Source organism: Podarcis tiliguerta (genome assembly GCF_965153285.1).
Source record: "Podarcis tiliguerta genome assembly, chromosome: 6".
Lineage (NCBI taxonomy): Eukaryota > Metazoa > Chordata > Lepidosauria > Squamata > Lacertidae > Podarcis > Podarcis tiliguerta.
Window position 1 is genome coordinate 37,110,690 of NC_139539.1, and position 26,854 is coordinate 37,137,543.

At 41.7% G+C, this 26,854-nt stretch overlaps 2 long non-coding RNA genes across 5 annotated transcripts; one reads left to right on the plus strand and one right to left on the minus strand.

Moving 5' to 3' along the window:
• Positions 1-3,036: 3,036 nt before the first annotated feature.
• LOC310679423 lies at positions 3,037-24,635 on the minus strand. Of its 4 annotated transcripts, XR_014512244.1 has the most exons (5): positions 23,537-24,635; positions 22,889-23,079; positions 21,633-21,790; positions 9,353-9,405; positions 8,865-8,919 (listed from the first exon to the last, which is right to left on the minus strand). It is a non-coding gene; the product is annotated as an uncharacterized lncRNA (long non-coding RNA). The 4 variants fall into 4 exon arrangements; XR_014512243.1 differs by lacking the exon at positions 22,889-23,079; XR_014512241.1 differs by lacking the exons at positions 8,865-8,919; positions 9,353-9,405; positions 22,889-23,079 and adding an exon at positions 3,037-3,063.
• Positions 23,543-26,021, plus strand: LOC310679418. Its single transcript, XR_014512235.1, has 2 exons — positions 23,543-23,618; positions 25,330-26,021. It is a non-coding gene; the product is annotated as an uncharacterized lncRNA (long non-coding RNA).
• Positions 26,022-26,854: the final 833 nt, after the last annotated feature.

Consider the following 26,854-nt stretch of genomic DNA (forward strand, 5'->3'; position numbering starts at 1 on the left):
TTTTGCTTTGGGCTTTTTTGTTTGTGAAACACCTTGGCATTTGTTCTCGAAATGAAAGGCAGTATATAATGTATTTTAATGCTGCTGCTGGTGGTGGTGGCGGTATGTGAGAGATTCACAACACTTTCTTTAGTTTAGAAATGTGCCCATGGACCCAAATGGTTGGCAAACCCTACCTAACTTTACCATGCCTGAGATATTTTCTCCTTCTGCAGCCATTCATCCTGTGCCCTTCTCCAGATACAAAAGTTTTGCCACAATTAATCTTCTTTCTAAGAAGGGTGAGACCTAGCATTCAGGGAGGCAGAATGGAGAAAATAGATTCCTGAGCAATGTCCTCTCTAGAATTCTATTTCCTTTCTTTTTAAAAGAGTGCATGAATTCCATTATTCATTCATGCAAATAACAACTGCTTTGTTATTTCATCATTACAGACATACTTGTTTTGTTGCCGCCGGTAGGGTATTGGGTGTATGTGTGTGTGTGCAGGGGAGACATAAAAAGTCCCATGTTCTATTGCTTTCATTGTGTTAAGTTTAATCGCAACGAAAATTTATGACAGAATGTACACATATCTCTATGCCCAATGTTGCTCCACACCAAGACTTTGGGATCTTCTCCAGATAGAATATGGGTAAATAAAGTCCACAAACATCCCTGAAATTCAGTAATGAGAGAATTAAATGTTCCCAGAGCCAAACCAGGGCTGCCTGGAGAAAATATCAAGTAATGGACCCATATTAACCTTCTCTAGCCCCTCCTTCACCTCACATAATATTTGAACTGCCTTGGGCCTATGGAGGCTGCCACTGAAGTGATATGGGGCATACAGAAAAGGGGGGGGGGGCTGAAGTAGCTGAAAGTTTCCTTAAAACTTAGGATTCACCTCTAGTTGTTAAAGACACAAGGGCACTTAGCAGTTAGTCTGGACTACTAAAGTCCTGGCTTATAAAGTTGTGTCAAGCAGGATTGACATAGATGTAGGGCTTTCCCCCAGGCAGCTTCTGGGGAAGGGGTTTCTGCAGTCCTCCTCTTTTTCTTTCTCCCCCTCCCTCCCTTTTGCTCACTTGTGTTCTCATTCATTTTCATTTTCATTCATTTGTTGGTTGGTTCATTCATTTCATTATGGTCCCATGGTTGCAGCTGGTCTCTGCCCTGTCCACTGGATTAACAAGGCCTTGTATGTGAGACTTCCTACCAGCCTGCTTCCCAGCCCTGGCTCCTGGTTGGGTAGATCATAAAAGGGCAGGTGTGTTGGACTTCACAGCAGGCTAGGAAAGCCCTGGCAGCTCTTTACACTCCCATTCATGAGGGGTGGTTTTTTGTTTTGTTTTGCCTTACCTTTGCTGCTGCCTGTGAGGGAGGGTGTAGAGATCCTCAGCTCTTTCCACCTGGTAGCCACCATATTATTTATCTACCATACCCCAGACATAGCAATTCCATGCTCTGCACAATAGTAGGAAGAAATGTAAGACGCAACAAAACGTAACCTCCTCCAGCATCTGCTACTTTTTAGTGGGATGAGGAAACTGTGGTTTTCCCTCCACAGTCTTCCCAGATGAGACTCAGGAATGGAGGTGGGGGTGGCAACTGCCAGCCAGCTGTTCTACTGTCACCACTGCAGTAGGATAACCCCACTACTCTGAAGGACAAGCGTGGAAGTCCCAAATGGAAGTCCCATTTATATCTCTGTAGATTCGCCTTGGAACAGTTGACCACCTACCATGAACAGCTTCATCTTTTCTGAATTTACTTTCAGTTTGTTCACCCTCACCCAGTCATTTTCCAATATCAGGCAGTCATTCAAGGATGATCCAACATGGTCACAATTACAAATCCAGGCAGAATTAAAATTCCAAGCTCAGCACAGTGTTATCCCAGTTGCCATAGCAATTGCAGGAAATATATTTTTTGGCCAATGGTTATTTCTTTGTGCTAATGAAATGACCATTTTTCTTCAGTGAATTGAATCACAACTAATTGAGTAGTAATCAGTGCAAGCCCCCGAAGTTCAGATAAATATTGTCTTCCTAATGCTTTGTAGAAATGCAGAATCCATTAACTATCTTCAAATGAGATTTTTTTTAATTAGTTGAATCTTAGCAAACTATTACAGGCAGCATTAACACTATCTTGCCAAACTTTTCCATTTGTTTAGTGCTGGGTGAGGAAAATTTATTTTCAATTAATGGAAGGGCTGATAGTGTTTGCAGTTTGTTTTCCACTCTAAAAATAAATATACAGTACTAATGATGAGCGAACATCCTCGTCTCTTTTTTTAGAAGCGCAATTCATAATTTTCTTTCCCAGATGTTTTGGGGGAGGCAATGGATGACTTCACAGATGTCAGCTGCACATCCCTCTCCTTCTTCTTCTCTCTCTCCCTCTCCCTCCCACTTGCCATGTATTTCTATTCCACAAAAATCTCTGTAATCTTTCAAGGGAACGTCCTTCCTTCTGCCTGCAAATGGAACAAATGTACACATAGTTCTTGCATTTTATCCATTTTCCCAGTCCTCCACAGTCAGTTTAGCATTAGTAGCATCCAGGTCATGAAACTGATATTGATCACCAGCTCCTCCTGCTGTGCATGACTGCAATAACAGAAGCATTAGACGATGCTTGCATATCACTATTATCCATTGATTTTTTGTGTGTTATATTTATATTCTGACTTTCCTCCAGTGAGCTCAATGCAATGCATATGGTGTCCCCACTTTGGCCTCACAACAACCTGATAAGGTAGGCTAGGTCAAGAGATAACGGCACTCTGAAGATCACACAGCAAACTTAAAGTGGCTAGCTGGGGATTTGTCGCCACCCAGACTCGATCTGGCATTTTCAGCACCATCCTATGTTGAGCCTCATTGCATCTAATTTAATTCCAGAACTGAGATATCTATTGTAGAAAACTCACTTTTGTCCTTCTTGTGAAAGCAAATAAATGACAGAAGCTTTCTGTTTTCAAAAGCCCACACCTTCTGAGAGGTAAATAGCACATCTGTTCAGACCCAAGAAAGACCATGTAGATCACAATTGCCAGATCAGAGCCCATTCATAGTCCTGAAAAGAATTAGGAGAATGGCAGATACATGAATGAAAGATACAGGAAGAAGGACAGTGTAGTGTTGGAGCAACAGCACCTGGCTGGAGAGGGGGTGGAAGCCAAGAGTGGTTGCATAAGCTCCAGCACAAGCTCCAGCCTGCTACTTTTCTTTATTTCAGTTTGCATTTATTTGACTTTTTTTAACCTGCCCTATCCCAGAATGCTCAGAAAAGGAAATAACACTTACAAGCAATTTATTTAAATAATGTATAAGGTATGGAAAAATAATGATACCCAGTCCAGAGATTTGATAATTCAACAGAAAGTTGCATGTGTTATGTGCATTGGCAGGCAGAGTGGAGAAGACAAAGGGATATATGAAGCCCTCACTTGCTGGCTCCATTTCCCCTCCCTTGTCAGAGCCCCTCACAGTAACAATCAGTTGCAAGGCAGGACACAATGAAGGATCTAGAACAGGAGTCTCAGGGTTTGGGGCTGAATGTGCCCCTCCAGATGTCTGTATCTGATAGTCCCCAAGCCACACACCTCACTGGCTCTGCTCCATAATAATAAGAATAATTTTATTATTTATACCCCTCCCATCTGGCTGGGTTTCCCTGCTACTCTAGGCAGCTTATAACATATATAAAAACATAGTAAAACATCAAACATTACCTTCCTCAAGTGCTTTTGCCTAGCTAGACTGTATCCTTGCACTGTGATAATGCCTCTTGCTGGGCTGGATGATGGATGGGGAGATGTGTGCATACACCCCTTTGACTTTTGTAGGGCTAGAATGTAGCCTGCTGTACAAAGGTGCTATGCTCACTTTTGGTTCTGGGCTTACCTACCACTGGAATACAGCCCCCAGAAACTTCCTCACAAGGGAATGCAACCCTTAGGCTGAAATAGGTCCCCACCCCAGAGTTGGAATTATTTCTTTGACATTGCCCTTCTCTTCTCCTCAATTAATCAACACACAGAAAGGCTTTTCCTAAGGTTGTCATAGCTTCAATCTACTACTCCATCTATGAAAGTTGTGCCTACTTATGCAAGCAAGCCCCATTGCCTTCCATGGGATTTAGTCTCATATAGGCATGTGCAGTCTAGCACCCAGTATACCTAGGTGCTGCTGTGGTGGAAAGGTAAGCATTGTTTCCATGCGCTCTGGCACTTGTTGAGCCAGAATTGGTTTAGTCATGCTGGCCACATGACTCGGAAGGCTGTCTGTGGACAAATGCCGGCTCCCTCAGCCTAAAGTTAGATGAGTGCCACACCCCATAGTTGCTTTTGACTGGATGTAATCGTCCAGGGGGTCATTTATACCTGATCATTGTGCAAATGATGGATTTCAGTCTTTGGGATGGGGTTTAGAATTATGCAAAGAACGATAGCAGCCTTAGCTTATTCTGATCAACACTACCACCAGTTGTAATGGACTGCAGGGTTCCTGTTTCATCTTGTAGGCATTCCACTGAACGCTGTCCCCATTTTAAAATTAATTAAGAAACATTTTTAAGTCAGTGAGGACAGAAGTGGTGCCAGAACCAATCCAGCTGCCCCCTTGCAGGTGTCACACTGAATGTTCATTGTGGGGGTGGGGGCAGTGGCACATGAAACATCAGAAGCAAGGCTAGTGGTAGGGTGGTCACATGCCCTGATATGCAGGGGACTGTCTTCTGTTTGAAGGGCTGTTGGTCTTCTATTTGAATGAGCCTTCTATTTGAAGAGAAGTCCTGTTTAAGTCCAGTTGAACAATAAAGAACCGTCAGAAGGGAGAGCAGGGCTCTTGAGGATGTCCATCAACACTCTGGATAGCAGACTGAGCAGGCAAACAAATAATAATAATAATAATAATAATAATAATAATAATAATAATAATAATAATAGGCTTCCCCAGTCACTCTGGGCAGCTCCCAACAGAATATTAAAAACACGATAAAACACAAAACAATAAAAACTTGTCCAAACAGGGTTGCCTTAAAATGTCTCCTAAAAGTCAGATAGTTGTTTATTTCCCTGACATCTGATGGGAGGGCATTCCACAGTGCGGGTGCCACTACCGAGAAGGCCCTGTGCCTGGTTCCCTATAACCTCACTACTTGCAGCGAGGGAACCACCAGGAGGCCCTCAGAGCTGGCTGAATGGTGGGGGTGTAGACGCTTCTTCAGGTATACAGGGCCGAGGCCATCTAGGGCTTTAAAGGTCAGCACCAATACTTTGAATTATACTGGGAGCCAATGCAGGTTTTTCAGGACCGGTGTTATATGGTCTTGATGGCCACTCCCAGTCACTGGTCTAGCTGCCGCATTCTGGATTAATTATAGTTTCTGGGTCACCTTCAAAGGTAGCCCCATATAGAGCACATTGCAGTAGTCCAAGCAGGAGAAAACTAGAGCATGCATCACTCTGGTGAGACAGTCTGTGGGCAGGTAGGGTCTCAGCCTGGTAGGGTGATCAGCTGGTCACCGGATTTCGTACTATGTATTGCATTTCTAATAGTCATTATTTCTAAATTAGCATTTTAGTGCAATGCAAGTCCATGTCCACTTTTGCCATCTGGAGTGCCTGTGGGATTTGGATGTACACATACCCTTGATGTACCCAGGTATCCCAAATTCAGCAGTCAATGCCTTTTCTTCTTCTTTTTGGGAATGCAACAGATCAGTCTCATTTCTTCCTCCTTCCTGCCTACCTACCTGGATAGACTGCTATAGACCATTTCTTATGGTCCCAGCTGCTAAAGAACCCTGTACAAACTCCATAATAATGAAGTCACTGATTATTTAGGAAATTCAGTTCCAGAATGGCTCTGTTTTAACATTTGTTTGCTCCAGTCTGCCTCTAAGCAGCTGCTCCCGTATCATGCTATCCAAGGACACAATCATAACACAGGAACACCTCATAGGTAGCAGCTTTCAGTGCGTGGTGGTAGATGGGGGATTTTTCTTGTGGCTTCTGACAGCCTACGTGCCTTGTAAATTAATGGAAGAGTTGAGCCCCAGGGCACCCAATCTGGTACCATTCAGCAGCACTAAATTCACTTTGAAGGGGAGGGGGGGGGAACCTCTCTTCATAATTCTTCAGCTTTCCAACCTCTATGATTCACATTAGCATTTCCTTAAGGTAACATTAAATTGCAGGGCCTTAGAATGTCTGCCAACAAAGGAGTTGGTTGCCCTGCCTTCCTTGACAGGCATTTAGGGTTTTCCATCCAATCAGATTTCAGCATCAGGGCTGCCAAAAGAGACACTTGAAATCATCTCCATGGCAACTTCAGAGAGTGCAAAGGAGTAGCTAAATATTAAGGGGCGGGGGCAGGCGTCTCAGAGTTTGAAATAAACAAACTAATGTAGTGATATATTCTAGGAGAATGGATTTATGGGTTATGACATTCCTAAAATATCTTTATTTAATAATGAAAACTTCATTATCCAGCCCTGTGCTCAAGTGTTGCTATGGGTCTTCGGTAAATCCCCTGGAAGATCTTTCATCTTGACAGAAGTTCTAAATTACAGCATTAGTACTCAAACTGAGAAGAAGTTACAGCCTATTTTGCTTGTCCAGGGAAATGAGACGCACGTAGCTACCGAGTTAGTTATTGAAATCTAATGACTAGGAATATTAAAAAAGGAGAATTAAAAAAAAAATCCCTCACTGGAAGTGCTGGGGGATAAATTAAGCGATAAACCTTGAATGTTTACTGGAGTTTCATTATTTTATGAAAAAGTAATTCGTCTTTATTACAGTTGAGGCTATTATGTTGCACATCATTAAGGAAGCAAAGAAGGGTGCCCCTAAAGCTAATTTTCAAACCAACTATCAGAACAAATTATGTGTTAGTTATATATATATATATATATATATATATATATAGTATAACTTTATCCTTCCTTCCTCATTTTAGTTGTAGATTCCCTCTAAGCATATTTATTAAAGCATCTTGTTCCACTGTGAGATAAGTAGAAGCCAGCTCTTACTGATGGACCAACCGATTAACCAGTCTTGGCTGATGGTCATGACTCAGCCTTAAGCTCTATTTATATTTTTATGATGTCAGGTGATTGACTGGTGAACAGGTTTGCCCACCTGTAAAAAAAGAGTGTCCTGTGGAGGGTGGGTCAGTTCTGAATCCTGCTGACTGGATTCAGTTCTTCACCCTGATCTAGGGTATAAGGAAGTTGGCCATTTGATCATCTTTTAGCCCATAAATTATCCATCCTAACTGATGGGCTAATACATAATCACCACATCACTTCATCGCCACATAACCATAACAATGTTGCTGTGTTTGTTGAAGGCTATTATAATGCAGTAGCTAAGAATGTGAAATGTGATTTGCAAATTCCACAGCAGCCTTGAATTCATAAGATGATCTCAAGTAAGCAAATATACCCTCTGCCTAAGCCAGGCTTCCTCAACCTCAGCCCTCCAGATGTTTTGAGACTACAGTTCCCAGCATCCCTGACCAATGGTCCTGCTAGCTAGGGATCATGGGAGTTGTAGGCCAAAAACATCTGGAGGGTCAAGGTTGAGGAAGCCTGGCCTAAGCCCCTTGTTTGAATTTGGGGGGGAAATAGTGATCTACCATACAGGAATGTTGTAATGAGACAATGAATATGGAATACTTTGAACATTGCCAGAGCGTTATATAAACACTATTACCATCATAAGTCGTATAAATCATTTCAAATGCTTCAGTTGTAGAATTTCTAGGGTGTGGGAGATGTAGAGAGGAGCAACTGGGACCAGAAAGGTCTACCTGTTCACCCGGGTCAGTTAGAATGTGTGTTTTGTATCTCAGAAAAACTCCAGTGGCTCTGAGGCAGAAGATAATTTAATCAAGGTCATTAATTAGTTTCAGCTCATTTGAAGAAAGGGATGACATTATCCTAGAGCTGGAAAAAATACCTCAGCTAGTGGTGTGTGACAATTGGATTTTAAAACAATTTTCTCCTGCTGTGTGATTCTTCCTGCTGAGTTCATTTTTTACCAGGTATTCTTCTGGTCAGGTGAGAATATCTAGTGAGAAAGTAGCAGTAGCCAAGTTTCTTGATACCATTTTCCAGGGTCAGCAGGGCTTTTCTTCAGCAGGAACTGGCTGGAACTCGGTTCCAGCATCTCTCAGGTGGGTGCCATTAATATTATAAGTCAATTCTGGTACCTCTTTTTCTAGAAAAATAGTGTCAGGACTATCATTCATTGCAATAAAAATAAAGGGAACCAATAAGCATGTGCAGAGGTTTTTTATACTTGATCTTTTGGTATGGCAGCACCTACACTTTGAAACTCCCTGTTTGTTGGCACATTTACTGTACTGTTTTTGGTGCCTGCTTGAAACATTTTTGTTTAGGCAAGCTTATCCAGCAGGTGGCGCTGGGACGTGGGTGGCACTGTGGGTTAAACCACAGAGCCTAGGGCTTGCCGATCAGAAGGTCGGCAGTTAGAATCCTCGCGACAGGGTGAGCTCCCGTTGCTCAGTCCCAGCTCCTGCCAACCTAAAGTTCGAAAGCACATCAACGTGCAAGTAGATAAATAGGTACCACTCCAGCAGGAAGGTAAATGGTGTTTCCATGCCATGCTCTGGTTCACCAGAAGTGGCTTAGTCATGCTGGCCACATGATCCGGAAGCTGTACATCAGCTCCCTTGGCCAATAAAGCGAGATGAGCGCTGCAACCCCAGAGTCATCCACGACCGTAACTAATGGTCAGGGGTCCCTTTACCTTTACCTTTATCCAGAGATGTAGGTATTGATGCATTTTAATATTTTAAAGTTAAATTACTTCTAGAGAGTGGGGCCTTACCTCACGCCAAGTCTGAGGGCATCCTACCATTGCAGTTGTCACCACTTCCACACCACAGGAGCCAGCAGCTGCAGAATCAAACACAGGCCTTTTAAGAAACAGGCACCTTCTCAAAAGGAACAGGGTTAACCCCAGGTCTAGATTAGCTTGCCTTCAGAAGGCTACAGACACAACAACTATCCTTTGCTTGAATGTGACCCAGTACCTGCACAGTGACCTGTCCAGGGTCCTGAAAGGACATGGCTCAATTGGCCAAATAGACATGGCTCTATTGGGCATGACCCTGCCCTTCCAATAAGTGCCAGTGCTTCAACCCAGCCTTCCCCCGGAGCATTGAGTCAAGCTAGGGCAGGACAATTAGTATAGATGGACAAAGTTATTTCCCCCTCAGATGATCCATTTGCTATGGTGTTTGTCAGTCTCTGGACCATGGCAGATCTCAAAGGAAATTGTTGCTGCATCAGCCCAATGTTAGTCCCACATAGGGTTTGGCTTCCCTACCTGAGTTGCCACTATGGAAGTATCTTGTTTTCTGGTTGCAGATACACAAGGAACTGGGAAAGCAAATATGTTTATAAACCACCTCTACCCCTCAGGTATCAGCTAAACAATTCAAGTTTTATAATACAGTACTTGCTGTGAAAGGCAAATTCTAAGTAAATGATTGAAACTACTACATATTCTGGAAAGTTGATAGTTTGCTCTCTGTGCACATACCTCTTATGATGCCATAGCCAAATTTTGCATGATGGTTCCTGAGGTCAAGGACTAGACATTTTGAATCAAGACAGTAGACTGAAGACTGCATTGATTTCAGAATGTGCACTCATATTTTAGTTTCTTGGAACTCCCAAGCAATGCTGGGTACAAGACTACTCGTATATCAGTTAAAAAAAAAAAAAATTGTGGTTTTGAATTTCAGGTACTCACACCAGTCATGTAACCTGACATTTCCAACTTGATCTCCTTTGCAGAACATATATTCAAATGTGTTAAATGAATGCCTCAGACTAGATAACCTTTCCCCAGTATATAGTTTTGTTAGGTGTTCTTAATTTTGTCATAGATTTGGGCAGAATGGAATTGAGGACAGAAACCATGGAGGACCGCTGCAGCAGTAGCTTGGGGTTACCACCATGCTACACTTGCCTTTATGCTGGTCTTTGGAGCAACAATATCTGGGTTGTGCTTGACTGGACTGTAGGCTTCATTTCCTTCCACTGGCCGTGTGCTGATTTGCCAAATAATATTGGAGGGTATGTTCATTCAGATTATAAATAAAAATGCCTAACCCATGACCTCTCCTTAATTACCTTGCTCATGTGAACAAAAGGGTGGCTGAAACAAGAAAAGGCTGATAATCTTGCTTTCCACCAGCAGAGGCTATGTTGGAAAAAGGTTGGCAAGGTGTAGTCCTTGAAGAGAGACAACCCTGTGCCGAGTGTATCATTTCTACCCAGCCAGACAATCTTATTGCTGTTGCATCATAAATAATTCACTTCAGTCAACAGGTCATTTGCAATTAACACTATTTTTCCAGTCCAAAACCAAAGGTGGGAAACAGGCTAACTAGTTGACTGGTTCTCAAAAGAATGCCATAATTAAAATAGAATGTGGCTATCTTCTCAAATTTAATACTTGTTTTATAAACCCACAGTCTGAAATAGCTGATAATCTTCATTTCCACTAGCATTGGCTGCATTGAATAAATATTTTTAATTAGCTCTCTTACATTTTAATGGAGTTTGTGCCCCTGTTACGACTTTTATCAATGTACAACAAGTTCTGATAAATTGCATACTTCCCCAGTTATGATGTTTGCCTAAAGAGCTTGGGCCACACTAATTTCCTAATACCGTTGTTAGTTAGAAAGAAGGAAAGAACACACACACACAAAAATCCATAGTGTTATTTAGTTATTTAAACGTATGACACTAGTGATGAGTGAGCTCTCCTAGGTTAATATTGGATTGACTTGGATTAAGCTATTACTGCCCCCCTTTGTGAAAGAGAATGGCAAGAAATGCACTTAGAAAACATCAAATGGAAGTAACAAAATTGGTGACATTCTCATGGGTGGGGTTTTTTGCACTTAATTTGCTTTCAAGGTGGCCATGGGGTGTTTGTGAGTATCCCTCTTTCATTCTACAAATCATCTCTCCATTTGTCTTCATTCTGCAGCCTCCCTGGGTGCCCTCGATTCCTGATGTCCTATGATGTCCTCAGTTGGGATTTCCAGCAAGTACAGGAAAGTGAGGAAGCTGTCTACTGTGTGCCTAACAACTGTTTACATTCTTTTTAATGAATAAGTCTTTTTAACTTTAAAGAAATCCATGTGAAAAGTTGTTTTGTTTTTTTAAAAAAAAGCATTAAAAGAAACAACTTGCCTTTAACAAACAAACAAACAAACAAACCAGCAAGTGCACTGATATCAGGTGCTTAGTAGCCAGCCTCCCTGGCTTCCTGTGTTTCATTCATAACTCAGGGGAAGAGGTCAGGAGGTAACCCTGACCCTCCTTCCCATGGGGCTTTTTCAGATATGGATGCATACGCAGCCAAGGAGGCTGCAGAGCACTGGAGAACTGTTTAAAGCAGGGCTGCCCAAACTTTTTTCAAAGAGGGCCGGATTTGATGAAGTGAACATGCATGAGGGCCGACCAAAGTTGTTGACCTTTTGTTAGGATTGAAGTTGTTGAGCTTTTTCAAAGATCAAAGTTGTTTTTAGGATTTTACCCCAGGATATAGACTGCTGCAGGGGCCAGATTAAACTGACCAGCGGGCCGGATTAGGCCGCCGAAACGTATTTTGGACATGTCTGGTTTAAAGGAAAGGCAAAAAATGTACTCTCCGCACACAACCACTTCACAGCTATAAGGTAAGCTAAATTTTGCACCCATGGAAACTATAATTGTAAAGAAATTCTCATGTGCCCTAAGAAAGGGACAGAAAATTATGTCTCTTTTGCATGAGAGAGAGAGAGAAATTCACACCATACTGAGTGTGTCAGAACCAACTCAGACACTAACAGACCACCAATCTGGGATACAACAGGGCCTGATCACTACTCTGCCCACACCTCAACCCACCCATGTGATTCCTTCCTATCTGAAATTCATATTTTAAGTCCTGCTTTGTCTGAATGAATGTGCTCTGTGTCTTTCCTGCTACATAGGCCTGACCATTTAGGAAGGTTTCAATTTGTGCAGCAAAATGCTCTTATGGAACCAATCCACCCAATTAACAGAGAATTTGGTCATCATTACCAATGTTAACATTTGTGGGGTTTTTTTGTCTATTGTGGTGCTGTTATGATTGCACAAGGGACAAGTCTATACCACAGACAACCTTCCGCTGTGGAAATATCCCAGATGTAATTCAACTTTCTCAAAAGCCAATGTGAGTGTTTCTATTGATTTTCTTGCAGATAGAATTTCCATCCCTGTGCTCCTGTACTGTTGTTTAATGTTGCTTGGTACATAGTAAAGGAAACATGAAAACTGCTTAATGAAATTAGCTAAAGAAAAATGTATTCCCAGAGAACATGAGCATATATTTTAAGGTTATTACTATGAGGCCCCATGAAACATCTATAGGGGGATCAATTGCAGAATTAACAAGACACACGTAAGGAACAACAGCGAAGAAGAAACAGGCATAGCCAGGCGCTTGCAACTGAATTGATAATGGTGCCTCTACAATAAACCCAAAATGCAATAAAGAGAATATACTATTCCTGGCATCTGGCTAATCAATGGCTTGTGAAGAGATGAAGGTCATAAAGTGCCTAGGCAGCATTAATTTTATGAGATATGTTTATAGTATAAGATCATTTTAAAATAATTTTAACTGAACTGCTCTAAATGAATAGCAGTTCTATGCCCATTTAGTTCCGACAAATGAACTAAAGGGGTTGGGAAATGCAGGAACATATCAATACTATATCTATCTATCTATCTATCTATCTATCTATATATATATATATGAATGAAATAATATCATTGATTTGAGTATTGAATGCTGAATAATGTCGTTATTAGTTAATAGATGTTTTCACCTACAGCACTTTCTTGGTGCTAGTCTGGGACCATTTATATGTACAAATGGAGAGTGGATTTGCAAGATGCGCTTTAAAGACGTGGTTTAAAGAATTAGCCAAAAGAGAAGGGAGAAGCCATGTCTTGGCCGTGAGTCCTGGAAATTTAATTAATCATCTACTACTACTACTACTACTACTACTACTACTATTCTGGGTACTATGATTTAAGAAGGCTATTGACAAGCTGGAACATGTGCAGAGACGGGCAACCAAGATGGTCTGGAAACCATGTTTTATGAGGAATGGTTGAGGGAGCTGGGTAACGTTAAGCCTGGGAAAGAGAAGACTGAGAGGAAATATGATAGCCATCTTCAGACATTTAAAAGGCTGTCACGTGGAAGATGACAGCCTTTTAAATGTTTTCTCCTGCTTCGGAGGGTAGGATTCAAACCAATGGATTAAAGTTACAAGAAAGGAGATTCCGACTAAACATCAGGAAGGACTTTCTTACATTAAGAGCTATTTGATAGTGGAACCAACTCCCTCGGGAGGCTGTGGACTCTCCTTCATTGGAGGTTTTTAAGCAGAGTGGGGTGGTCACCTGTCATGGATGCTTTAGTTGGATTCCTGCATTGCAGAGGGTTGGACTAAATGACCCTCAGGATCCCTTCCAACTCTACAATTCTATGATTCTATTTAATAAGCTAATTTCATCAGTTTTTAACCCCAAATATGTCCAACCTTAACTTGGTTTCTGATCATCGAATCAGCACTTTTGAATCATTTTGCTAAAAATCTTACCAGTCTCTTTTTTAATAATCATTTTTATTGAAAGTTTTCAACACAAAATGCAATAAATGTCAAAGTAATCTAAAGAGAGATAAGAAAGAGACCAGAAAGAGGAGAAGACACATGAAGCTGTTTATCACAATTATATCTTAACCCTTATTCCACACACAGACGAGTGAACCCCCTTCATCTCATTTGGGAGCTTCCCCCTCTTCCCCCAGCTTCCCACCCTGAGGGAGCCTTTCTATCCTGCTTCTCATCCAAGAACCTTTGTCTTCCATCCATCGCCTTCCTGCAGGTATCTGCATGTATTAATCAAAGATAGTAGGTTTCAAAAAAACAAAACATACATATAGATAGAATTAACAGAAAACTAGCAATAATTAAAAGTCACAAGATAAAAAGAGAGGTGAAATAAAATAAAAAAGAGGGTCTTCCAACTTTCTGTCTGCCAATTATGTATTTAACAGTTGTTCAAAATATGCAAAGTGTGCACTCCAGAATAACTTCTAGCTGTATTAATGTCCAGAAAATTCTTATTCTGCTAGATGGTATTTTCCTCAATCTTCCCTCCCAGGCATCTCATATTCTCCTTTTTCCCACTCAAAAAGTTCAAAATAGCTCTTCAGTTATTGTTGTCATTAGGTCTCCGAAACAGTCTTTCTCTGGTTCACTATGATGAATTTCTCCTTAAGGATTCCAACAAATCTTAATGATATGGTAGTCCATACCAGTCTCAAAGAGGCTTTGCTATTACCACATACTTAGAGTTCAGCCTTTGAAGTTGTAAGGCTATTACACACATAAAAAGGTAAAGGTAAAGACTCCTGACTGTTAAGTCCAGTCGCAGACGACTCTAGGGTTGCAGCGCTCATCTTGCTTACAGGCTGAGGGAGCCGGCGTTTGTCCTCAGACAGTGTTTCCAGGTCATGTGGCCAGCAAGACTAAGCCGCTTCTGAGGCAATGGAACAACGAAACCAGAGCAACGCACAGAAATATTGTTTACCTTCCCGCCAGAGCGGTACCTATTTATCTACATGCACTTTTTGGCGTGCTTTCGAACTGCTACGTTGGCAGGAGCTCAGACTGAGCAACAGGAGCTCACCCTGCTGTGGGGATTTGAACCACCGACCTTCTGATTGGCAGGCCCAAGAGGTTCAGTAATTTAGACCACAGCGCCACCCGTGTCCCTATTACGCACATAGCTGGGAGTAAGTCCCACTGAGCAGTAGGATTTACTGTACCTCTGAGAAAACATGCCTCAGATTGTGCTGTAAGTGGGTTTTTTTTAAAAAAAATATATCTTATGTTTCCTCTCCCTTAAATCATTACTGCCATATTATTTTCACAGTATTTCTGCTTAGAGGTAGGGAGGGAGGATCACACCTGCAGACAATTCTACAATGAATTCAACATATTTCAGAGTATTGGGATTATATTCTTAGCTACACCAGTGAATGGAGAATGCTACTTTTGTAGATCTGTGAAAAAGACCACAGTAATAAAATCAGTGACCATCATGAGGCTGTTTGCTTCTGCTTTTGAGCTATGTGACAATCTGGGAATCTCTTCTCTTCTCATTGTCTGTTCATTTTCCCAGCCATGTGCTCCCCTGACAATTATGCTCTATTTTCTCTGCATCCATCCAGTGCTTTGTTATTATTGTCTTCCTGTTTTCATTTACAGCATAATAGCAGGTGGCAGTTGACTGCCTTCAGACCAGATTTGCCAGGTTCCTTTCCTGTCTGTTTCTTGTATTGTTCCTTCCCAAATCATTAAACATCACTGTTGACATTTTCCTCTCTTTGTCAGGCAGAGAAAAACACCAACCAGATATTTAGCCAGGCTAATGTCTTGCCAAAATGTTCAAAAAGCCATTCCCAAATTGCCCTTTCACCCTCTCAAGCCAATCCCTATAGAGATATTATGAAATTCAGATATCTGCACATCCAGTCACCATAATTGCAACCTCTCCATGATGTATAGGTTGGCTTTTGCAGCTGCCTGGTTGATGGATGGATATTCAAATAGTAATTTTATGACTTCTCCAAATAATGGCTTAACATCATTTGTGTGCGTGTGTGTGCTTGCGCGTGTGTGTGACTACATCAGTCAGGCATGCCTTCTCAACAGTGGTTGCTACTACACTTTCCAGAATGCATGTCAAATTATTCAGCTCTGTCTGGCAAGCATCTTGGCACTGAACTAAACCGAATATTTCTGGCGTAATATACCCTCTACATCACATATCAGTATGGTGTGTCTTCATACTGCTTTGTGTCACTACAGCAGGGTTAGCCAATGTGGTGGCCTCCAGATGTTTTAGACAGGCTTCCTCAACCTTTGCCCTCCAGATGTTTTGGCCTACAACTCCCATGACCCCTAGCTAGCAGGACCAGTGGTCAGGGATGCTGGGAATTGTAGTCTCAAAACATCTGGAGGGCCGAGGTTGAGGAAGCCTGTTTTAGACCAAAGAGCCCATTAGCCTTGATCACTGGGGTGAGGCATGATGGATGTTAGGTGTTGTAGTCCACCACATTGGGAGGCGACCAAGTTGGCTACCACTGCACTAGAAAGAATATCACACCTTCTTGATCCAATTCTGTCACTAAAAGAAAATGTCACTAATCTTCTCACTAAGGTTGTGCCAACTATTCCACATATCCCATTTTCAGGCACAAAATAGTACTGTTGTTGTGTGAATGAAAGAAAGAGAAAGAGGGAGAGAGGTGGAGAGAGATCAGAATTTTTTTTTTTGACCCCATCTTCTTTTATGATTATATTCAGTGCCATTGATTTTTCCAGCTGCTTATTATCATTATTGCCATTGCCATTTATACCCCCCCTTTCCTATAAGGAGCTCAAAGTGATGTCTATTCCCCCCTCCCCATTTCATCTTCTTAACAATCCTGTGTGTTAGATTAAGCTGAGAAATCGTGATGGGCACAAGAGCACTCAGTGAGCTTCATTGCTGAATAAGGATCTGAATGTTGACATCTTGGGAGATAGTCCAACATTCTAGCCACTACATCTCACTGGTCCTCACTCAGCCAATCACGTATCACATGGTGATTTGGGTGACGTTACAATTTACATAGCCAATTAGATTTAGGGCAAACTGGGTGAATTCCAAGTTATTCAGAGCTTTGGTCCATTGTGAAAATTGGTGTGTTGCGATGAAGAACAATGACAAGTTCTGTTCTTGATCTGCTGCTTGGAGACAGGATGGGATCATCCTAATAAAAATGTGTAAGATGATATCTACTAGCTATCACTTGGGGAAGCAAGTATATTTATGGTAAGTGACAGTGAAGCTGGCAGTTAAACAGTTAAGCACAATGCCAGTGAAAACAAACTGTGGCCCATAAACCCTGTCACCCATTGTATATTGCATATTCCTTGTGGTGTCTGGGGGCACTGTGGGATTCTTGTTTCATGGATCCTAGCTTCGGCCAAACTTTGTCCTGCTTTCTCCAGAAAAAGTAGTTTAAATGATGCCATTTACATTTGCCACAGCACCTTCCTCATTCCAGCCAAGATGGTAGAAAAGTTCATTGTTCTCAATTACAACTTGATTAACTGTGGAATCAGCTTAAAAGAAACTTCTCCTGTTTTCCAAACTGCCCTGTTCATCATTTCTAAGAAAAACTAGCTCATTGATAAAGTAGCCAGAATATAATCCTTCAGTCCTGTGACTGGCCATGCATTTTATAGTTATCTTACCCTCTCAGTTCTATCACAGCTTTGATTAATATTGAGTCTCTTCTTTAATATGGACTCCATGCAGAAAAGCTACTTTGTACTTCTGCTGCTTTTCAGCTGACATGCAAAAATTCAATGAAATTAGGCAGGTAGGAAGCAAGATGATTGCAGTGAGAGAGAGGATAAGTATTCGATGTGACATCAAATATTAATGCTAATGGGGAAACTGAATGGTTGTGATTTATCTTTGTATTAGAATACATTATTATATTTAAAAGCTCAATATTTTAAAATAATCTTCTTGTTTAATTTGAAAATGTATGGTTCTCTACTATTGCCTACTGCGGCAAGATATAATTCCCGGTGGGCATTTCCACTCTTTTGTTGGCAGTGGGAGCACCATGCGCAGTTGACTTGTGGAGTGCAGTTTGTCTCTGCACAGAGAAAGAGAGAATACGAAGTAACTAAGACTAAAACTAAACATGTCCCCCAGCATGTTTGGGGGAACTTCAATCCAAGGTGATCCTGGGATCATGAAGCACAATCAGGTATGCTAAGTACATAGCAATTTCCTTTTTACTGAGTCAGACTATTGATCAGTCCTAGACTGATTGGCTCCCCAGGGTTTTTGACTAGGGACATTTCCACCCCATTTCAGTGGGAACTGAATGTGGGAGCTTTGCAGGCAAGGTGCATAGTTAAACTATGGAACGTGCTCTCCTCGGAGGCAGTGATGGCCACCAAAGGTGGCTTAAAAATATGATTAGAAAAATGGTTGAAGGAGAAGGCTATCTGCCTCCACAGTTGGAAGCAGCAATGCTTCCAACTGTGTTGGAAACCTCAGAAGGGGGGGAGTGCTCTTGTGTTTGAATCCTACTTGTGAAGTTCCTTCAAGCAACCGGTTGGCTACTGTGAGAACAGGATGCTGGACTAAATGGGCCATTTCCCTGATCCAGAAGGCTCTTCTTATATTATGATGTTCTTAAGGCCCTACCACTGAGCCACAGCCCTTCCAAATGTGAAGAATTACTTTATAATATACAAACTATAGGGGAATGGGACACAACGTGGACACTGTTGGCATGCAACCAAGGAAACGGGGGCAATTGGCAGGCCCCCAGCTGGCTCCAGCCCACCGGCCGGTGTGCCAGGCGATCTCCAGTCCTTGGTGCAGCATCTGTGACCCGAGCTTCAGAAGCTGGGGCACGCTACTCAGCAGAGTAAACACTACACAACAGAGGTGGCAGGAGAAGTCGTGTGAGCATATTGACAAGCAGTTTATTCGGCACACATCAGGACAAAAGGAAACATGTCTGATCTCCTTCATGTCCAAAGCAAGACAGCATAAGCAAAAGCTATACACAAACGGAAGTTCCCAGCAAACTGTGCTGGAGTGTAAACAGACATGTGACATACAACAATTCCACACGTCTGTTCTTAAGGTGGAACGGAATATTCCAACAGGCACAACTATGGGGAGCTCAAATATGTTTCACTGTAAAGGCAATCACCAATGCTTCATTGTTCATCTCATGATTTCCAGATGTCTTGGACACACTACACAGAGAGAGAAATGTTGAAGGCTGCCTATACCACTAAGCCTGAATGAGACATTCTCCACACACACACAAACACAATCTCTAGTAAGTATTATAAAGTGTGGGAATGGCACAGATTGTCATCTCAAGGGCAAAGACTTCTGAAAGAAGATGCTCCTATGAAATTGTTGGGAGTACGCTGGGGGCTGAAATCTACTGAGATTATAACAACAGCAACAATCCCATGTAGATGTATAAGTATGTGCTTTTACTTCACTTGGGAGCATTTTTAGATGACCATGGGCACATGTGAATCCAAAGATGATTGTGACTGGAAATGCAATTGGGCAGATCTGCATATGTGTATGATCCAGACCACATGCATATTTAATATATAGTACTGGTACATACTGCCAATGCTACAACCAAGATTTAGAGGTTGACAGTAAGGTGCTCAGCCCTATCTTTATATATACCATTGCACTCTCCCAGATTCTGAAGGAAATACCATTAATTCAATATAAGCCGCACCTGAATATAAACCGCACCTTTAAAATTGGAGGGGGGGGGGAGGAAAGGAAAATACCTGAATATAAGCTGCTCCCTTCCTCGCTGCTCCTGGCTGCATACTGGGGGGGAGCCGCGCTATGTTGCCAGCGGCCTTTCCCCTTCCTCGCTCTCTCCCTTCCCAGCCTTGGGGGAGAGGACGGGGCACTATGTGTGGGGCGGGCACTGCTTTGCCACACTCCTGACTGCATACCATAATGTCAGGAATATAAGCTGCACTTTAACTTTTCACGGTCAGAATTTGGGGAAAAAAGTGAGGCTTATATTCAGGCCAATATGGTATGTTAGTGGGGTGTGTGTCTGTGTGTGTGTGTACTGGTGTTTAGGTCTGAGACCCGATGCCTTTAACAGAATCACCTTTTTATAGTCCTATTTTGTACCTTCATGTAAACTAAGGAAAACATGGAATAACCAGCAGCACTTCACAAAATAAAGCATAGGTCAAAATCGCCATTAGGAAGCACTGAATACATCAATTTTCTCTTGAATTTTCTACAGAAAACCAGGTGGCTGGCCTCTGTCAAAATGAGAGCAAGTCCTATAGAAAAATAAACACAGTGAAATTCCCATTAGGGACAGATAGAGCAGCCATGCCAAAGAAATGGCTCCAGAAACAAAACTTGACACTAGTGATAATACAATAGCAAAATAAAGCTAAGAGATCACTCCAGCCTGCTGGATTTGAAATGCTTAATCAAAAGTGACTTCTGCTATTGCAGCTGAAAAAGCAATGTTTTCAGCCTTCTATTAATTTCCATATAAAAACCATCTAATGGGGAGCTGCTAGGGAGAGGACGGAGATCAATCTGCCATAATGACACGCTGGAGACCGGAGGGGGAAATGCAAACTTGGAGCAGTTTCATGGCAGGTGCAACCTTGGAAAGAATGGCCATTTTTCGGAGTTAATTTGTTCCCTTGACATGTTTGAAATCCATATTTGTACTTTAAAGGTCTAAAATGCAAGCTGATTAAAAACATAGCCAAATATTTCTAAGCATTTCAACCACATCCAATGATAAATTAGTAACAACTCCCCAGTGATAGGACAGCTGGTTATCTTTTATCTCGCACTGCCAAAAGACAAAACAGGACAGCTCATCCCCTCTTTTGGTTTCACACTCATTTCTCCAGACTTAAAGTTATTTGAATTGATCACAAGTAACAAGGGGCAGAGTAATGAAATAAAAAAGATGATGATAATAGTCGGGCTTTTCAGGGAAATGCAAAGGATTTTGTTGTTGAATTGCCAGTACATTTAAGTCTAAGTCCTCTCTCCCCCCCCCTTCTCTCTTGCATGCACACACACACACACAGCACTGACACTGATATTTCAAGTCTCAAAATATTCCTTATTTTTGAAAACATTTTGCATTGTCCAGTAGCAGTAAATATTTAACTGCTGGGGAAATGAATAGAGCACAAGCAGGCTTCAAACTGCAAGATAATTTTTTGAATTCTATCTTAGTTTATACATCTGCCAGATGAGCACAATTATAACTTCCCTTTTTATAGCATGAAATTGTAAAAGGGAAAGAACAACACCCGAGCACATCTCTTGTTTAGTTACCCTTTAGTGGTTATTACCCAGGGTCGCCTGTAAAGGCTCAGAGAGTTCCACATTCATACTGAACTGCTCTTGTGCATATTCCTTCAACATCAGGACTTTCAAATATTTCCTAACAACCTGCCCTTCCATCTCTTAAGCTTCATATACTATTAGGGCATATTGAATCCTATGAGCTAGTTTAGGATGGTCACTAAGCACCCCGGGGATATTTAGTCACTTCATCTCTATGTCATCAACACCTGCCCCATCTATCAACTGGAAGCAGCAGGGGGGAAAACCAGGGCCATCCTCCATTTATCATCCTGTCCCAGCTATGGCCACTGCAAAATATCAAGTGCCTTTTGCAGAGCGAGGAGTCCAGGGCAGATGGCCATATGTCATCACTAGTGCTTGCAGTTGAAGCATCAGAGGGAGGGACCAACAGAACCCTTCCATCTGGCATCTCCTGGTGCAGTCACTGAAGAATGTCAACAATTAGAAGGAAAGGGCATCCTTCAGTTTGCTGTTGAATTATGATAACTGTTTTCATCAAAATAAGGGCAGGATATTAATGACCAACCAACCACTAGCAGGACACTCACAAGGTTGGGACAACAGGTTGAAACTCCAGTAATCAGCTGCCAAGTCCCACTGGTGAGAGATGAGCTGAAGGCAGATGTTACCTGTCAGAGGTGAGCCAGGAGCCAGGAAGAATCAGGAATTGAGCCAGGAAATCTGGTTGGAGGACAAAGCTAGGAACCTGAGGCAAGAATACATAAGAGCCAGGAGGTATTTGTTGTTAAAATAAGGCCTCACTCTGAATAGGGAGTTTTTCATACACTTTATGTCCAGGAGGGCTCAATGGCTAACTTGGATGGGTGGGGTCTGTTCAGAGGAGAGAATACTTAATTTCCGATAAGATTTCCAGTAAAATATACCACACTGAGCAGCAATGCAGAAAACAGAAGGATATCAGTTCTAGCCCTGATAGCTCCTGATACTTTGCCACACAAGTTGCTCACTTCTCTTTTTGCATTTGAGATACCCGGGGGCTGAGATTTAGTGAAAGGTCAGCCAGTAGCTGACCCCGGACATATGCTTCTTCAGTAATTCTTGCAACAGTATGAGAAGGTTCTCCTACCCTGCTGCATTAGAGACCCAACTCTGGAGAACTGCTCTCTGCAGCATCTGGTACCGATAGGCTTGCCAGATGAAAATTCACAACTAAAGGAAATGTTGATACCTGAAATTGAGATAACCACCATATTTTATGGAAGTAAGTGTGGAAACAAGGATTACCATTTTAGTGCTACTTATTTCTGATCATCTGCAGTAGTTGGTAGTAACCTTTGTTGTAGCTCCTACGGTTGGTTTCCTTTCTGTGACTAGGAGAGATGCCCTTTCTTGTTTCTTTCATCCCATCCACAGATTGAAGAGACAAAAGGTGGATGGGTTTTAGACCGTAGTTCTGTAGCTGCTTACTATAGTTCTAAGGAGAACACAAGCTTATGCGCCTTCCTGATTTCTGCCTAATAATTGATTCTTTGGGCAGGCTCAGTCTTCATAATATTGTTATAGGACAGAAAAACTGAGGATCCTAGTTCTTTTCAGATCTGGAAGGACACTTCCAACCCAACCCAACCCAACCCAACCCAACCCTCACTCCTTTTAATTGAAAGCACATTGTAGTCAGCACATTGGAACTTCTTTCCCTGAGGAATAATTCCATGGGCCTTTAGGTGAGACTCACACTGTTAGTCACAATTCCTTTTCATCTCCATGCTCCTTCAGGGCAGGCAGTAATTTTCTGTTGCCTTATGAAAAGCATTGCATGATGAGGCTCTTGGTGCCAGCTTACCTCTGCTAAGCAACAAGTAAGGAGCTGGAGCTGACGGTGTTGTGCCAATTCCTTGCCTCTTCCTGCCCATTCCTATCACTGTGGATTCCTATCACCAATTGTCTCCTGCTTTATATTTGGATTGCAAACTTGTTTGGGCAGAGTTGTCTTTTTGCTATGTTTCCTCCCCAATGGCGAGATCAGACGTGCTGCTGTGATTCAGATAATAATAAGCATAATAAGTGCACAGAGATCCCTGTTCTTCCTCTGGGCTTGTCCCCACTGGAGTTTAATCTGTACTTGTTTGTATTCCCCTTTTATTGCCATGGTTCATATGACACACACACATCCCTATCCAAGGGGAAGCCCACGGTTTTTGAGCAGTAAAATACGATTTTCCTAATCTGAGGAAGTCCAGATAGGAGAAGTATATCCAGACAAAACCTCATGTTTCTTGGCTGTGAAACTGCTTGAGCACCGTGTGTGTGTGTGTGTGTGTGTGTGTGTGTGTGTAGGGGGTTCTGGTAACATTTGTGTGATAGTACCACACCCTATGCCTGCTTTTTTTCTGACCAGAAGAAGGATGTAGGTTTGCCTCTTTTATTTTAACCACCACCCCCCTGCTACTGATCTGAACTAATTCAAAATAGCTGTAATAAAAAGAATTACCTTGCAGGCTGGCTCTGCTTTGTTTTAACCAGGCTGATGTATTTGACTGAGCAGCAGTCCTGCCTCTTCTCTCACCCTCTTGGTAAGCTGTAACTTTGCCCCTGGTGGGTTCTCTTCTTTGATGAGCTGCATGGGGTGGGGGCAACAGGAAGTGAGGCTGAGGTTGGTCTGGAGAGAGAAGCATGTGAACAGGTCTGGCTGGTGTGAGCATCACACACCCTGCTTTCCAGTAAATGTTAACCAAATGAGGCTTATGTATGTATCTGGGTATACATCTTTTTCCTTGCTGCTTCTCAAATTTGCAGCTATGTCACCTCAGTGAGAAACACCGGAGGCTTTAAGAACATTATCCCATTCGGAAGGTGAGTGGAGACAGGAGAGTGAGGGTTTTTCTTCTTATCCTAAGGGTCTCTGGATTCCTCCCCCAGCTCCCAATTATTTTGTGCAACCTGTTCTTCCCTTCCTGTGTGTTCCCACCACACATTGAGGAGTTCCCCTCTTTTGCCGCTGTGGTGTTTCCATCTCCACCTCTGCCTAGTTCCTTCTTGGCTGGGAACAAATGGGACTGATTTCAATGGGTGGAGCTGATCAGACAGACTAGTGACATCGGAGTCCCACCAAGCACTGCCCACTAGTATGGATGGGGAAACACCTCTATAGTTGAGGTGCATTGCCATTAAAAATGCTGCTGTATGGACCACAGACTGCAAACTCACACACCAAAAAAAGGGAACCATGTTTATATTTCTGCCCTGTTTCTGACAAGTTCCCATCAGTCCTAGGATGAAGGCAGTGGAAGGATTCCCAATGGTTCCATGACTAGACTAGTCTTAAATTAGTGTTAGAGCCAAGCCAAAAGAAAAAAGAGGCAATAGCAATTTAAAATTCATAGTGATAACAAAAATTCCCAAATTAAATAGCATCTATTTAATTCTGAATGGTACTTTGCAATTCACCAATACAAATAAGAACTACGAAATAACTGATAGGATAAAGATTTAAATTAAAATAGATGCTTTTTTCTTCTTTTTGCTGGCTATTAATCAACCACCATATAATACTCATTATGCTCTAATGATACTATTAATAATGTGACTTTACAACCATTTTGTACAATTATTGTCTTTCATCAATGCAATTAGCACATCATTTATGTGCATTTGCTATTTCTAATGATTAACTGTTTTATTTTAAATCATTCTGCATTTACAGCACTGTTATCTGATCCTGGATTTTTTTTTATAATTGTGATTTTTTAAAATTGTTGTTCGTCTCTTTCCCTGCTTCTTCAACCCCACCCCTTTTTTGCCCAGTTATTTAAGATCAAAGGAAAATGTACAATATGTGCTGAAAGGAATTTATTAACAAACTGAGTACCACCCACTGCCATGGCTTGCGGCTGTTTTGCATATGCACATTCATAAATTTGCCCTGTCCTGTTTCTGCATTAATTTGATTTTTTGATTTTAAAAAAATCTACATGAACGTTCATATTTGCACATGCATTTTTGGAAATATCTTCTAGTGCAATATGGATTTCTAAACTTATTTTATCCTAAAATGTGCATTTTTTATTGCACACATTTTCATATTTTTTTGAGTTGATAACCACACTGCAAAATCCAAATGGTAACTGGTCTTCCTGGTGTGGATCAGTTTGGTTGTTCTGGAATTCACAAAGACCAAATTTGTCAAGCATTCAGGCAGATCCTAAAAGTTAACCCCATTCAGTTGAATTCATGGTGTGTCTTCTGCTGCTATTGCTCTAGCCATCTTTCTTCATTTGTTCCCAGTTCCTTGGTTAACCATGAAGCTTCCTGAGCTCTTCTAAGTAGGAGAATACATGCTATCTTCCCATTCCAAAGGATTGGTCCGAACTTCAACAGGAACACCAAGTAGAGAAGCCATCCATCTAGATTCCTCAGTCTCTGCGGGTGGATCTTTCATCCCTGCAGAAGTGATCTGTCCAAGACAATGGAGCTACATTAAGGTTCTCTCAGTCTCCTCCTACTTCAGATCAAAACACCAGAACTACATAGGTGGTGCCAGGTTTCAATGGGAAAAGGCTATGGTTGCCATGGCAGCAGTTAACTTTCATTTTTGTTGGCCAACCAAGTGCTATGACTCCTGACCTTGATCAGAGGAAGCCTGCCCAGACAATAGCAGGCATATTTGTCCTTGCTTAATGACACTTCAGTGGCAGCTGAGGCGGAATCCAAAGCCACATCTCCTGAAATCCAAGCTTGAGTTTTAATTTTCACTGTATTCTGCTCTTTTTAATTGCTCGGCTTTGAAGTTCTTTCCATAATTCTGAAACTGGGGCTTAGCGTTGCCTTTTATTTCACCTTCATCCTTAAGTTTCTGCTTAATGTCTTTGACTGGAATGGTTGCCCAGTTTCCTGGCATGGCAATTTATTTGTTGCTTTTTAAAGATTTCTGGTCTTCTGGATTCTGGAATAAACTTACATGCTTTCTTTAATATAAATAGCAACACTCGGATTTCTATCCTTGATAAAGTAGGCTTTCAGTTAAGCAAATGTATACATGCTAGCCTGTCAGCATTATTAATACTGTCAAAGTGCTGATCAATGACTGTGCCTTCTCTTTCAGTCTCTGGCTGGCATTCACAAGCTTTCTGTTCGGGGGGGAAATCAGTCTTCTACTAATGTTGCCACCTCTTCCGCTGCAGTCATAAAACTTTAAAGACACTTGGAAGAGGTTGTCGAAGCCTCCCTCCCCAAAACTGAAGGTGTTGCTGCCCCATCATCTTTCTAAATCAAGGGTTGCCTTAAAGCATTATAGATGAGATAATTATATTTGCATTTCTAAATCCAGGGCTGGATCTAGACACATCAAAGAAGTGTTTCAGTTAAACACATTGTAAACTTTCTTTGAGAAATCGGGTTGACAAAGACGGAACTCCACAGCGCCACCTGGTGTCACAGTGTTATAATGCATATACAACACATATAAAGTGCTTTTTCTTTGCTGAGTCCCAGGTGTGACATTCATATCTAGTAGCTTCCTTCCTGATGTGGAGCTCTATTAAGAAACCAAATTTCGCAAATAGAGGATTGCCTGATTTAATGACGTTTGAACCCTTTTCATCACATAGCCAAATATAACCTGTTATGAATAGTTTTATTGCTCTTTTTCCTGGAGGATGACAAAATGTCATATTGTCCACCTAAAGAAAAACCTTTAGGAGGAAATCAATTTTGCAGGCTATAAAGTTACATGCCTACTTCTTCCTGTTCTTTGCTTTTTGTTTATTATGTTGAAAGGGAAAGTGTTTAAATTTAAGCTTGCAATCTATAT